This window comes from Geotrypetes seraphini, chromosome 13, assembly GCF_902459505.1.
Source record: "Geotrypetes seraphini chromosome 13, aGeoSer1.1, whole genome shotgun sequence".
NCBI lineage: Eukaryota > Metazoa > Chordata > Amphibia > Gymnophiona > Dermophiidae > Geotrypetes > Geotrypetes seraphini.
Window position 1 is genome coordinate 49,156,272 of NC_047096.1, and position 15,661 is coordinate 49,171,932.

The 15,661-nt window shown below is 41.3% G+C and overlaps 1 protein-coding gene across 9 annotated transcripts in view; it reads left to right on the forward strand.

Annotated features, from left to right (window-relative positions):
• The window catches only part of ARHGAP32 (Rho GTPase activating protein 32), a 786,874-nt gene that overhangs the window by 649,889 nt on the left and 121,324 nt on the right, over window positions 1-15,661 (forward strand). Inside the window, exon 1 of one of the 9 annotated variants that reach the window (XM_033918050.1) lies at window positions 7,731-8,069. The exons of the other annotated variants lie outside the window; for them this stretch is intronic. The gene's annotated coding sequence lies outside the window, so the exon portion shown is untranslated. Of the gene's footprint in view, window positions 1-7,730; window positions 8,070-15,661 lie in introns of those variants that run through there. 9 annotated transcript variants of the gene reach the window in all.

A 15,661-nucleotide genomic window follows, 5' to 3' on the forward strand; every position in this document is an offset into this window, starting at 1 on the left:
GAAAGAATGACTAAATTGCTTAATAGATTTATTTTTATAATTATTTTGGTGTGCACAATTTTAAGATTTTTGGCATATAATTCCGCGAGTCTATTCAGTGTGCATAGTTCCATAATGTAACTCCTCCCTCTTTGACTTTCAATTCCCACTCTCTTAACCTTTACTCTTAGGTTACCTAACAAGATAAAGTAAGAATTATAACAAAAAGAGGGAAAAGTTAACATCAAATATAAAATTACCCTAAATAAAAAATACAAGGAATAAGAGTTTTTGTTGGTTTATTGTTACAACTCTAACAAAAGGTATATATCTAAATAACTTTAGAATAAGATTCCTAATGAAGTTTTCCTCAAAGAATTTAGTCCTTTCAAATAATTTTATCCTCACAGAGTTCAGATGTAAATTTTTCTCACAAGGTTCCGTTGTTTTATTTACACAGCCGTTGGGTACCAGCGCTTCTTCTTTCCTCTATGGAGATTCAGCTTCAATCAATAGCGTACCTACTTCCTAACTAAAAAAAAATCAAAGGAAGCAAAACCCTATCATCCTGAAAATTATATTTGTTTCTTTACTTTTTGACTAACTACCCATAGAAAAGAATGGATAATTGAAATTCCCTAAACTTTTTCCACCCACAATATATCTTCAACTATTCTCAAGCAACCCCAAACCAACCTGTCTTCAAGACTGATCACTACCCAACTGCTCTCTCTGGCAGTTTTAGAATCCTGACCAGCACTGCTCACTTCTACATGAGATCAACAGACCTGATGCAGACATCAGCATTCCAGAATTCTTACTGTCAGTCAGGCAAATACAGCATTAATTTTGCTGGCTAACAACAAAAAAACATTTCACTTTAAAATATTAGAGAAAAAAAAACTTCTATCAGGTCTTCTGCCCTGGGTAAACTATAACATATTTCAAATTTATTTTGTAACCCATGGTACTAGGGCAAAGCATCTGGTGCCTTTGCATCAGAGGCCCAGAAAAGTGTTGAAAGTGCCCCAGTTGTCCCTTTCCTACTGAAATAGGTATTGTTTTTATGGGTTTTTAAGGGTTTTTAACTTGCTCTGGAGCACCCATCCCATCCCACCCTGCCCTTGCTCTGCTTTGCCCCACTTTAACCTCCCCAAACATCTATGTCATCGACCACCCATTTTGGAAGCAAAGCATCTGAGGGAAAGACTGAGGAGGAGGTTGAAAAAGAGAGACCAGGTCCAGATCAAAGAGAAAATGAATGAGATGAGGAGAGAAACTGCTGAGGATGTGGGGGTATATGAGAGATAGCAAATGCCGGAGAGATGGGGGATTGAAAGAGAGAAAGTGACTTGCAGGGATCAATTGATTTATTTAAAACATTTCAGTATGGTTTATGGTTTAGTCAACTTTATATGCCACCTTTCCTTGGAAAATAACAAGGCGGTGTATATAACAAATCAAGAAAAAAGAAAGGAGCACTATTTATGTTTAATTAACATTTGATATACCGCTTAAACATATTACAGATCTAAGCGGTTTACAATAAAGTACAGGTACTTCCCTATTTGTCCCGAAGGCTCACAATCTAGCTAAAGTACCCGAGTAAACAATTATTAAAATAGAAAAGATATAACAAAATTCCAAGAATGGTGAGGGAAAGGTACAATTCAAATAATAATAATAATAAAAAAAAAAAAGATTAAAGAAATAAAAAGAATAAAACCAGAAAGACATGTAGAAAATAAAACATAGATATCAGAACCTGTATGCTGATCCATAGTGCCTTCCTAGCCCCAAATGAAAGCTCAAAAGAATTTTACAACATCACAAACAAAACTGAATTAAAAAAAAAAATCAGCGCAATTGACTTGAAGACTAAGGGGGAAAAATTCTTACTCCCCAAATAACAGGTGCAAAAACATCCAACCCCTACTCTAGCAATCTGCTATACCACAGTCCATCTCTCTTAGGGTTGCCATATTTGTGAAGATAAAAAAGAGGACACATGACCCCCACCCATACCCCACCCATTTCCTTGGTCCCCATACCAGTGTCTCGCAAACTTTTTCGAGCCGGGACACACTAAACCTAGTGTCCCTGGCTCGAGACACCTGGAAGTGAGCTGGCGTCGGCATGATGGCATCATTTGCATGCGTGGCGTCAGTGCGCCGCCGTCAGCACATGCGCAAAGGGCCTTCAAATGGGCCTTGCACCGACAGAAAGACCCGCGCTGGAGAGAATGGCCTGCAGAGAGAAGAGGGGCTGGTATCGGGAGATTGCTTACAGGACGTGCCTCTATTTGCAAGAGGCACGTCCTGTAGACAGTCATCCAGTGCTAGCACCTCTCCTCTTCCCCAGTGTACCACGGCACACCAGAAATTTCAGGAGGCACACAGTTTGCGATACACTGCTCTATACCCTTTTAATAATAATAATAATCATTTTATTTTTTGTATACCACCCAACCAATAGTTCTGGGCAGTTCACATCAGAACTGTTACATTTCAGAAAAAGTACAAAAACAAAGAATCCTATATAATAAAACCCTAAGCGCGCAGGGTTTGGTGTTCCCTGCCGCTGTGGTGTGTGATCTGTGGCCGTGTTCCATTTTAGAACCCGGCGGCAGGGAACATTCTGGCCACTCCCCTCCTCCCACCCTCACTCACCATTTGGAAGCCAGGCAAGCTCTCTCCCTGCCCGCGTCCTCGGCAGGGAACACACTTCCCACCCTCACTTGCCGCTGCTGCTGCCACCACCGCTGATCCTCCTCTTCACAGCAGCCTGTCCCGCCCTCACTTGCCGCTGCCGCTGCTGCCGCCGCCACTGCTGCCGCTGATCCTTCTCTTAGCAGCTTCGATGGTGGCCAGCTTTAAAGAACCTCACAGGCCGCTCTCCAACCTCAGTAGCACGTTCCCTCTGACGCACGGGATCGCGTCAGAGGGAACGTGCTACCGAGTTAGAGAGCGGCCTGCGAGGTTCGCTAAAGCCGGCCACCACGATCGCAGGCTGCTTTTAAGAGGAGCAGGCCAGAAGACGCCGGGATGGAGGGAGGGTAAGAAGCGGATCAATACCGGGGGCCAGGGGGAGAGGGAGCTGCTTTGGGGGGAGGAGTGTGCTGGGAGGAGACAGAAGGAGCCATGGAGAGATAGGGAGAGGGAAAGGGGGCTGCTCTGTGGGGGGAGGTGTGCTGGGGACAGACAGCTTTGCTCTAGGGGGAAGACAGAAGGGGCCATGGAGAGACAAGGAGAGGGAAAGGGGGCTGCTTTGGGGGAGGGGTGTGCTTGGGGCAAACAGCTTTGCTCTGGGGGGAAGACAGAAGGGGCCATGGAGAGACAGGGAGAGGGAAAGGGGGCTGATTTGGGGGGAGGGGTGGGAGGGGTGTGCTGGGGGCAGACAGCTTTGCTCGCGGGGGGGGGGGGGGAGACAGAAGGACATAGACAGCAGCTAAGGAGAGAGAGAGATAAAGAAACACAGACAGACAGACACATCTATTCTAGCACCCGTTAATGTAACGGTCTTAAAGACTAGTACAACAATAAAATTATCGTACAAATCTTTCAAATAGGTAAGTTTTCATCGACTTTCTAAATACAAATAATAGTTTTAGTGCTTCTCTTTTTCCCGTCCTCCCCCATGGGTGCTTCTCTCTCTCTTTCTCTCTCCTGTGGAGGCTTTTTTTCTCTCTTTCTTTCTAGCACCCTCCCCCCCTCTCCTTCCAACTTCCTCTCCTGCTGTTTCTATATCTCTCATCCAGCACTACCCTATTCCATGCTCTTTTCTCCAGCATTCTCTCCTTTCCATAATGCTTATTCAGCTCTCCATTCCTCCATCTGTGCTGTTTCTGCAGCCTTCCATGCTTTTTCTCCAGCCCCCTCACCTCCCTCCTCTGACACTGCTTCCCCTCTCTAGCTCCCTCCTCCTCCATCTATTTCCTCCCCAGATCGTCCGATGTAATTTAGTGCTTCTTTTATAAAGGTGCGCTAGCGTTTTTAGCGCACGCACCAGATTAGCACACGCTAGCCGAAAAATTACCGCCTGCTTAAAAGGAGGCAGTAGCCGCTAGCGCACCTTTGTAAAAGAAGCCCTTAATGTTTGGGCAGCCGTCAGTAGGAGTAGTGACTTGAGCCTACTGCCACCCGCCTGCTCCAGAAGCCACCCTCTACAGATACTGCCTACACAGGAACAAGAAGTTGCTGCAGAGAGGTGGCTTCTGGGGTAGGCCGGTGGCAGCAGATTCACCTCATTGCTGTTGCCAGCTGCCCGAAGATTAAATTACAGCGGCCCAGGGAGAAGATAATTGGGGGAGTCGGGAGAGCCAGCTAAACCTGGACAGACTAACCCATTTAAAAAAAACATCATCTGGGCACATGGAAAGTTCTCTAAAAAAAGGGACATGTCTGAGTTTTTCTGGATGTCTGTAATCAAAAAAAGTTTCCTGAATCTCAAGAGGGAGCACATTCCTTAGCTACCAAACTGCTATAGAGAAACCTGTGCTATAATGCATGTGTCAAAGTGTGTAGCAAACAGCCTTGGAATGAGGGAGGCTTCCTCAGTAGTGTAAACAGAAGGCCATTTTTGGGTGGACCTACCAGCAGAATAAGTGGGTACAACATTTATTCTCTGTCCCTGCCCTTTCCTGCTCTCCCACTTCCCAAATATAACTACAACTGCTGGGGATCTCCAAGCCCCTCCAGCTGATGACCTCCTGCAGTGGCCAGGATATTTAAGAGTACTCGTTTTCAGTGTATTGTAAACTGCTTTGGATGAATCTCTTCATTAAAAGGCAGTTAATAAATTCAAATAATAAATAAGTAAAACTTAGAAGTCAGTGGCAGCTTCGCTCAGCCACATATGCAGGGTGGTGGCATTGGCAGTTTTAAGGATGCTACCACTAGGGAGTTCTGGCCACCAGAGCTCGTACTCAGCTGGAGGAAGCTCTCTCGGCTATAGCAAGAGTGTGCCACTGCTAGCTAATCCTGAGCCCAAAGTATGACTATGGTTTATGGTTTATTAAACTTGTTATATCGCTCGTTCATTTTACTGGTCCAAGCAGTATACAAAATATAATAAAAATAAAATGAAAATATATATTTATTTATTTGTTTATTTTTATAGCCCGTCCTCCCCAGAAGCCCAGAACGGGTTACAATAAAATAAAAAAATAAATAAAAATTAGGTACTTGAAAGGTCCCTAACTGTCCCGAAAGCTCACAATCTATCTAAAGTACCTGAGAAAACAATTATTAAATAGTAAAGATATAGTAATTCAAATAATAAAAAATAGAAGGATTAAAACTAAAGTAAATCAAAACTTCAAAGACCCAAAGCAATCCAAGCAAGACAGAGTAGATTGCAGATGGATAGGAGAAGGCAGATCACAGATCACAGCTGATAATGAAGTCCACCGTCAAAATTTAACAATTGAATATTGAAAGGAAATCCATTAAACATATTCAGATAGAAAAGATCGAGATAGAAATAAAACAAATATAAAAAAGAACTCCATTATTAGATAGTATAGAACTAATCCATATAAACAGCGGGCATACTAAGGAACATTCACTCTTACAAAAAACATTCACCCCTTATCTATTCATATACTGTAATTCGCTGATTATACAGCTATTCTTCATTGTGAACCGCCTAGAAGTCGCAAGATTATGGCGGTATAGAAAAATAAAGTTATTATTATTATTATTATTATTATATAACTACCATTAAGCTTTAAATTTTCCCAAGACTGCTAAATGAAGATCTAGAACATTCAGAAGATATGAGTAATATCAGATTGATTTAAATCTAGTCCAAATGCTTCTTTAAAAAATACTGTTTTTAACATAATTTTGAAAGATTTCAGATTTGCTTCTAGTCTCAGCTCTCTTGGCATATGATTCCATAAATTTGGAGCTGCAAAATGGAATGCTTTATTTTGAGTAGACTCCCACCTAGCTCTATGAACAAAGGGTATTACCATTCTATTTTCCTGAATAGATCTCAAAGTTCTTAATGGTGAATAAGGAATCAAATATGAATGTAGATAAGCAGGCTGCAGAGAGTAAAAAACTCTATGCATAAGAAATAAAGCTTTAAATTGGATTCTATAACGAATGGGTAGCCAATGATATTGCAAATAAAGGGGCGTTACCTTATCAAATTTTTTCTTAAAGTCTAAGGGCTCCTTTTACTAAGGTGCATTAGCATTTTTAGCGCATGCAGGAAATTACCGTGTGCTACACCGCGCGCTAAAGCCCTAGCGCACCTTAGTAAAAGGAGTCCTAAAACTTTTATTGCAGTATTCTGTAGGGTTTGTAATCTTTTCAGATTCCTATTTGAGGTCCCCAGGTATACAATATTGCAATAATCCAATTTTGAAAGTATTAAAGCATGAAAAAAGGTGTGTAAATATTTCTCATGGAATATTCTTCTTATGATTCTCAAGGCCCTTAATGTATAGAATCCTCTTTTTATACTTGTTTTTCAAAGATCAGTTGATAATCAACCCAAATTCTCAGATATCTAAAACTTTTTACCAATGAGATGTTCTTTCCAAAAATTTCAACTTTCAAATTCGGTTGTATGTAATGTCCTGTAATCCAACAAGACACACATTTCTCAATACTCGGGACTAGTTTATGGTCAGCTAACCATTGGGCAATTACTATGAGTCCTTCTTTCAGAGTGTTCAGATCTAAATGAATTGGATCAATTTTAGCAACCAATAAAATATCATCAGCATAACAATATACTCTAAAGCCCATCTCCTGAATCAAAGAAATAAGTGGCACTAAAAAGATATTAAATAATATAGGAGACCCTTGGGGGACTCTTCACTGATCCCCCTCTCCTCCTCCCTCAAATATACTAAACCAGGAAGTACTGCAAATAAATATGGAAGGACAGACAGTAAATAAATGCTGAGGATATGGGGACGAGGTCTAGGAAAGGGGAAGAATTTAAGAGTGTGATTTGGGGATGGGAGTATATTTATTTATTCAATTTTCTATAACATTCTCCCAAGAGAGCCCAGAACAGTTTACAAGAATTTATTCAGGTACTCAAGCATTTTTCCCAGTCTGTCCCAGCGGTCTCACAATCTGTCTAATGTACTTGGGGCAATGGGGGGATTAAGTGACTTGCCCAGGGTCACAAGGAGCAGCATGGGTTTGAACCCACAACCCAGGGTGCTGAAGCTGTAGCTTTAACCACTGTGCCACACACTCTCCTTACTTTATGACTTACTTTATAAAGACCTTTTCTTGAAACTTGCTCACTTTAATAACACCGTTGGAGACTTTAAAAAAAAAAAAAATTGTTGTATTGTTTTAAAAAACTGCATGTATCTTGTGAACCGCTTAGGTTTAATCAGAGTATAAGTTTTTAAATAAATAAATAAGGAAGAAACAATGTATCCGAGTGTTTGGATTTTCAATCAAGTTGTGACTCTCAAAATATTTTGGGCAAAGAAAACGAATAACAGGAAATGGCTGTTCTGTTTTGAAAGGTTGCAGAACTTTGCCCTAATGCCTTTTTTTTTTTAATCCTGGAAAGAAATAGGAGAAGGAGCAGGGAATAAGAAGTAAAGAAAGAACAGAAGCTGTGAGCACTGACATGTAAATCAGTCACCGGTAGAGAAAAGCTATTCCCAAGAATAAAATCACCTGAGCATGGAGTCAGGGCAGGAGGCGGAGCCTGACCTGCAGAGCTGGTTTCACAAGGGACAGCCACTTGGGAGGGAGGAGTATTTCTCTGAGAGACAGAGGATGTGTGTGTGTGTTTGTATATGTATTCATTCTGAAAAGAGAGCCACTGAGGTGCAGAGCTCACACAGGGGGCATTTCTGTAACCACAACATGAAAATCCAGATCATGTGAAAGCAGTCCCAGCAGGAAGACGGGTCTGACGCTGCGCTGGACAGGAGCCAGTGAGTCTGGAGTACTTGGCGTTGAATCAGCTCTCACATTTAATCCTCCCTGGAGTACAGAACTGACTCAGCAATGCTGAAAACTCTCTTTAAGAAGCATTAGTAGAGAAGGCTGCGTGAAATCAGAGTAGACTGAGCCTCCAGTGTACACCACCAGCAGAACTAGGTAAGGGCTCTGTTTACATCATAAAAGATTTCTGTCCCCGTCAGTGCCACTGTGTTACATAGATTCCATGGTTGTATGTGTGAGAAATTAAATGTGGAATGTTCTCCAAGACACGGCTGTACCCACCGTTTAAAATCTGCAGTTGTTCACATCTCCACCCCATTGCCTCATTTTCTTGTGCTCATCTCTGAGATCAGTCTTTTTTATGTTGAGCTGTGGGCCCTTTATCTAATAGCAATGCAAGCGATGAAAATCTGATTTGTAACCTATTAATGACCCCAGCATTTTCAGAAACCTCTCCCCAAACAAAGGCCTCTAGGTTGGAACTGAGCGTTAGAAGTGTTGTAAAAGGGTTTTAGAGTGTGCTTTCTTATTGGTGGTGCTGGTTTACTTAACTGCAGTTTATATGTGAGTCAAACAACCATTCAGATGGTTGGCTTGGGTGACCATTAAATATTTTAGGCATTCTCTTGTGTAGTAATTGATTGCCTTATGGAAAGACGGTGTCAGTGTGGGGGGCTTGTGCTTCAGTGTGATTTAAGAGTTTGGTATGCTTTGTGCTAGTTGGTTTGGTAACTCTGTAATTACTAGAACGCCACGCCCCACAATTGAATATATGGCTTGTGCTCGTTTCTTCCCAAATGCTGCTTGTCCTGTTTGTTTTCATGAGTTATAGAGGCTGACATGTCAAGGGAATGGTTGGGACCAGCACTGTAGGAAGGATTGTGGAAGGGTGCAAAAATTGCTCCCAGTCCACCATCCTTCTCACCGATGGTGGCAAAGTGAAATGGTGGTGGGGGGGGGGGAATAGTGTTATGGTTGGCAACTGGCTCCAGATTCATCTAAGTCCAGAAAATGGAGAAAAAATTATAACCAACCGGGGATATATCTCTCTTCTGATAAATTTATATTAATAGAAAACTGCAGTTTTGGATTAATAGCAGTTATTCAGAATACAACCCCCTAGCAGTAATTGTGCCATTTGCAGGTTAGATCTTGCCTAAAGAACCCCCAGGCCACGCCTTGAACCCAGGATGACCCCCCTCCACAATGAATTCCCCCTAGAGCACCAATATCCATTTAAGGTAGCCATTAGGGGAGGGGACTTGGGAGGGGCACCCAAAGCTTGGGGGGATAGACCCAGAGCTGAAGATAATTTGCATAGTAATGTAATGCAAAACATGCATTTGTACTTTTTGCACCAACTTAAACACTATTCTTAGAAAAGCAGCATTAAAGCTGCTTAAGTCGTGTTAAGGACAAATTAATACGACTTAAAGCCCTGATGCCACTTGATGATCCCCCCCTCCATTAAGGTTTTAAACAAAGACTATAGCTAGCTATATGCTTTGTGTTATTTCAAGAATACACTTTGCTGTGCTCTCAAATGAAAACAATGAGAGGTGGCCCTTTGGCCTACGTCATGAGAGGTATGCTCTGCAATTGTAGGAAGTCTCCAGTTTCATCTTGAGCTTTGATCTCCCATTCAGCAGAAAGTTGATATAGTGTATCTAGATTTTCAGAAAGCTCCCAGCATTGGTCGCCGTACATGAAGAAGGACACGGTACTACTTGAAAGGGTCCAGAGCAGAGCGACTAAAATGGTTAAGGGGCTCAAGGAGTTGCTGTACAGTGAAAGATTAGAGAAACTGGGCCTCTTCTCCCTTGAAAAGAGGAGACTGAGAGGGGACATGATCGAAACATTCAAGATAATGAAGATAATGACAGGCTGTTCACCCTCTCCAAGGTAGAGAGAACGAGAGGGCACTCTCTAAAGTTAAAAGGGGATCGATTCCGTACAAACGTAAGGAAGTTCTTCTTCACCCAGAGAGTGGTGGAAAACTGGAACGTTTTTCTGGAGGCTGTTATAGGAGAAAATACCCTCCAGGGATTCAAGATAAAGTTAGACAAGTTTCTGCTGAACCTGAACGTACGCAGGTAAAGCTAGTCTCAGCTAGGACACTGGTCTTTGACCAAAGGGCCGCTGCGTGAGCGGACTGCTGGACACGATGGACCACTGGTCTGACCCACCAGCGGCAATTCTTATGTTCTTTTGACAAAGTTCCTCATGAGAGGCCCCTGAGAAAATTAAAAAGTCATGGGATAGGTGGCAAAGTTCAGTTGTGGATTAGAAATTGGTTATCGGTTAAATGGTCATTTTTCTCAATGGAAGAGAGTAAACATTGGAGTGCCACAGGTATCTGTACTGGGACCGGTGGTATTTAACTTATTTATAAATGATCTGGAAATTGGAACAACGAGTGAGGTGATTAAATTTGCAGATGATACTAAACTGTTCAAAGTTGTTAAAACACATGCAGATTGTGAAAAATTGCAGGTAGACCTTAGGAAATTGGAATACTGGGCATCCATGTGGCGGATGAAATTTAATGTGGACAAATTCAAAGTGATGCATATTGGGAAGAATAACTCAAATCACAGTTACCAGATGCTAGGGTCCACCTTGGGGGTTAGTGCCTAAGGAAAAGATCTGGATGTTATTGTAGACAGTACGATGAAACCTTCCGCCCAATGTGTAGCAGTGGCCAAAAAAGCAAACAAGATATTAGGAATTATTTAAAAAGGGAAGATTAACATAACTAAGAATGTATCACTCCATGGTGCGACCTCACCTGTGTTCAATTCTGGTCTCCTTATCTCAAGAAAGAAATAGCAGCATTAGAAAAGGTTCAAAGAAGAGCAACCAAGATGATAAAGGGGATGGAATTCCTGTCATATGAGGAAAGACTAAAAAGGTTAGTGCTCTTCAGCTTGGAAAAGAGATGGCTGAAGGGAGATATAATTAAAGTCAAGACTTCGCTCGTTTAGAACAGTCACTATACTCCCGCAGCATCAGAGAGAGAAGAACCATCAGCTCGGTTGTCATGCGCGTATACTGTACATACGCGTATTGCAAGACCTTGCTCGTTTATCAAGTTAAAATTTAATAAAACATTTTGCTGGTTTTGCAAAACACTTGCAATCCAAGGTTTTACTGTATTTGAAAAAAAAAAAAATAGATTCCTGAAGAAATATGATGAACACATGTCTCAGATAAGTGAGGAGTGTGAATGGTTGCCACCTCTGATTGGTCCAAAATGGTTAAAATTGTGCTGTTGTTAATTATTGTGGATAACAGATTTATACTGTAAGCACTTGATTTAAGATCCTTTGACCGATGAATGCTCTGAGATTTACATGATTCACTATGGACTTTTCCTCCAAAAATAGGAATTTTGGACTGATTTAAGAAGTACTCTGATTCACACCATGTGTACAATACCACTTGTGACATCACAACCAACAGAAGCTGATTTCTGTAGCAGTTTTTCCAACCACAGCTGCTGTGAGAGCACCAGCATCGAAAAATAAGGAAAAAAAACCACCCCATAATCATTTCTCAGACTAAATACTGCTTTGGCTAAATCTTTTTCAAACAGGCAGTTTATAAATCTATTGTACAGTGAAAAGTGGATATAAATTTTCTTACAGAGTTATTAGTGAATTCATAATCCTGCTTGATTTTACTTTATAGTAAAATCAGGCAGTGTGTGGCGCGGTGGTTGAAGCTACAGCCTCAGCACCCTGGGGTTGTGGGTTCAAACCCCGCGCTGCTCCTTGTGGCCCTGGGCAAGACACTTAATCCTCCAGAGCCCCAGGTACGTTAGATAGATTGTGAGCCCACAGGGACAGATATGGAAAATGCTTGAGTACCTGATTGTAAAACCGCTTAGATAACCTTGATAGGCGGTATATAAAATCCTAATAAAACTTGAAATTATGTTATATTTTATTACATTTCTTGACCTAGAGCATGTCTAGTGGTATTTTTTAAAATTGCACTTTGATAGTAGTTGAACCAGGGAAGGAGTGTGACCAGAGAATGAAGTAATTTGTCTGCCATTAAGGCCCTCTTTTACAAAGGCGTGCTAAGCGTTTTAGCGTGGATTTAGCACACACTAAATCAACGCATGCGCTAACTGCTAACGCGTCCATAGGATAACATGCACGTGTCAGCATTTAGTGCATGTTTAGTGCGCGCTAAAAAGCTTAACGCACCTTTGTAAAAGAGGGGGTAAGTTGTAGATGGCTACTAATCAGCAAACTGGATGAATCTAAGTTGACGTTGGCTGCAAAACATATTTAAAAGCTTCTATTTATATATCTTTCTAGTATAGTTTAACTGTACAAAAAAATATAAATCCAGCAATTAAAATCCAGTATAAGTTGCAAATATAAGCAAGGACAAAGGCCTAAATTCTGTAACCGGCGCCTAATGTTAGGCATCTGTTTTGGAGGCGCCCACCTAGATAAGCGCCAATCTAAATGGAATAACAAGCTTTTTAATCAGCAATAATTTAAACTTTAGCGCTTATCAAGAAATAGCTATTCTATAACAAGGCGCCTCTAAAAATTTAGGCGGCCTTCAAAAAAATAGGCGCTAAGCATGATAGGTGTGGGCATGGCATCATGTTAGGCCCCTTGTTACAGCATCGCTCTCTCTTCCTAACTGATTCAGTGCACAAAGCCACGGGCAGTGGCTCCTACGGGCATCCTGCGCCTGAACCGGAAGCTATCTCTCTGACGTTGCAACGTCAGAGGGAAGGCTTCCAGATGAGACACGGGAAGTGCAAGGTGCAATTAAAACTATTATGGGGGCGGGGTCTGGGGTGGAGATTGGGTAGAGATGGGCTGAGTCTGGCCCATGACTTAGCCCAGTGTTCTTCAACTGCCGGTCCACAGAATAATTTTTTTATTTCTGCCAGTCCATAGGTGTAAAAAGGTTGAAAAACACTGATCTAGCCAGCGTATTAAATCTAGGTTTAGTAAATGGGACAATCCAGCATCACAGTACGCTAAGACCAGATTGTAGCATACTTTAATAAAAAAAGGGCCTCTAATTTTGCTAAGGCCTCCTGAATCTAATCTAATCTAAAACTTGGGTTTATATACTGGGTCATCCCCTAAAAGGAGCTTGACTCGGTTAACAAAGTAGCTGTAACATAAAGGAATCATGAAAAGTAAAATAAAAACTCAGATTAAAAGTATAACCAATCTGAAAAAAGAACGATTAATACATGGACAACCTAGACTGGAGGTCCAGATATTGTTGGAATAATAATGTTTTCGTAGATTTGCAAAATAGTTGAAAAGAGTGTATTGTTCACAATGTTTTCCATTTAAATATAAGTGATGGTTTCAGTGTAAAATTTTGTCACCTTCAGTGTTGGTTGTGTAGACATAAATCTGCAGGGTTTATTACACTCCAGTCCTTTCTTTTCCTAGAGGAACCCATAAAGTACATTTCTACTAGAAGGAAATGAGTGTTGCCAGTGGTCCAGAACTGATCATCTGGGGCAGCTTTATTGTTACGCTGATTGTGCCTGCCATGAAAATCTCTGTGAGTTGTTTGTGCTTTGCACTGATGACAGATCTTGAGTCATAAGGTAGAGGAAAGCTAGTGAGGCATTCATGAACCTTGCGCTGACAGCAATTAAAATCTGAAACACATTTACAGTCTGAAAATTATTTCAAATGATCTTCTGCTTAATGTGAATATGAAATCCATGCAATTCCAGAAAAAGCTGCAAGTTCCTTCCACCCAACATATTTTAAACTAAACTAAACCTTAAGGGGCTCATAATCGACAGAGAAAAAGTCCAAAAACCGGCCTAAGTCGGCACTTGGACGAGCATTTCCCAAATACGTCCAAGTGCCGATAATAAAAACGGGTTTTGGATGTATGTCTAAACGACCTAGGCCTTCATAGTGCCGCTGAACGACCAAAGCTAAACGGGGCGTTTCGGGAGGAGTGTCGAGGGCGTGAGTTGGGCGGGATGTGGGCCGGCTTAGACTTAGTCATACAGCATGTATAACCGAAAGTTATACAGGCCAGGATCGACGGAACTTGGACGTTGTGACTTAGACCATGTAAAACATGGTCTAAGTAAAAAAAATCCACCTAAAGTCACCAGATAAGCACTGCAAACGCATAAAACAGACCCCTACACACTACCCCAGTGATCACTGCCCCCCCCCATAAAAATATTAATCACACCTTTAAAATTCAGCCTCCAGACCATCATCACCAGGCCGCCTGGCATAGGAAAGCCTAGTCGTCCAGCACAGAGGCAGCTTAAGTCATCTTGGGGGGACCCATGCCCAAAAGCCCCTGTAATCACTGCATTGATACTTAAACATGTGCACTGCCCTATACACTCCCACAACCCTTTTTTTACTGGCATATAAGTGACTCGTGCAACCATAAGGGCTATTGGGGTGGTAGATAAGTGGGTCGAGGGAATTCTGGAGGTGGTTTGAGGGGCTCACCATGACCTATAAGGGAGCTGTAGTGAGGAGAAGACATGGCACCCTTTTTGTAAAGTTCACAGCAGTGCCCTGTAAGGTACCCCACAATTTAGGTGGCATGTCTGGGTGTTCAGTTCATCACTTTGCAGACCCCTCCCACATCCAACAGGGCTTGTTCTAGGAGTTTTTGACTTGGACAAAAATGTGGTATAAAGATGGACAATTTAGCGACTTGGACGATCAGATCAGCAGGACGTATAGTTAGACGATTTTCAAAACAAAAAAAATTTTGGATGTATTTTTCGAAAATGTGTCCTAGGCTGTTTTACTTTGGACGACTTGTGACTTAGACGAAAACGGACTTAGACGTCCCTTTCGATTATGCCCCTCCACACTTATATACTGCATCTTTTCTATAAGAATAGAGCTCGACACGGTTTACAGAAAATTAAAGAAAAAATACAATAGGGATAGGGATAATATAGAAGGAAACAAAGATCACAATTTTGAAAAAAGCCAAGTTTTCTGATGTTTACGGAATAATTGAAGAGAGCCCAGATCATGCAACTGGACAGGAAAATTATTCCAGAGCTCAGTAATTTTGAAAAGAAGAGATTTCCCTAGTTTTCCAGTATAGATGATGCCTTTTAGCGTAGGAAAGGATAATTTAAGTTTTTGAGTGAGTCTGGTAGTCTCAGATCTTGTAGAATTCCAAAATAGAGGAAGGAAGGAAAAATGTCATACAAGATCTTAAATGTAAAACAAGCACATTTGATATAGACTCTAGAAATAATTGGAAGCCAGTGAAGTTTTAACAAAAGCGGAGAAACATGGTCGAATTTAGTTTTTGCAAAGATCAGCCTAGCCGCAGTATTCTGGATTAACTGAAGTTTTTGAAAACTTTTCTTAGACAAGCTTAAAAATACTACATTACAATAATCCAACCTCGAAAGAATAATTGATTGTACAAGAACAGAAAAATGTTGTTCATGGAAGCAGGATCTCACTTTCCTCAACATATGGAAACTAAAAAAACATTTTTTTCACCAGAGAATTGAGATGGTTATTGAAAGAAAGCTTTGAGTCTAAAATGACAACCAAGATTTTACTTGAGAATTCAATCGGTAATGAAGATCCTGAAGGCAGTAGAATAGACAAAGGTAGCTGATCTAATTTTGGGCCTAGTTTTGTTTTAGACTCGTTCAACTTCATTTGTACCGTAAGGGTCCATGACTTCCCTTTCTATATGTTGACCTTGGGACTTGCAGTTCTTGAGCTACTAAT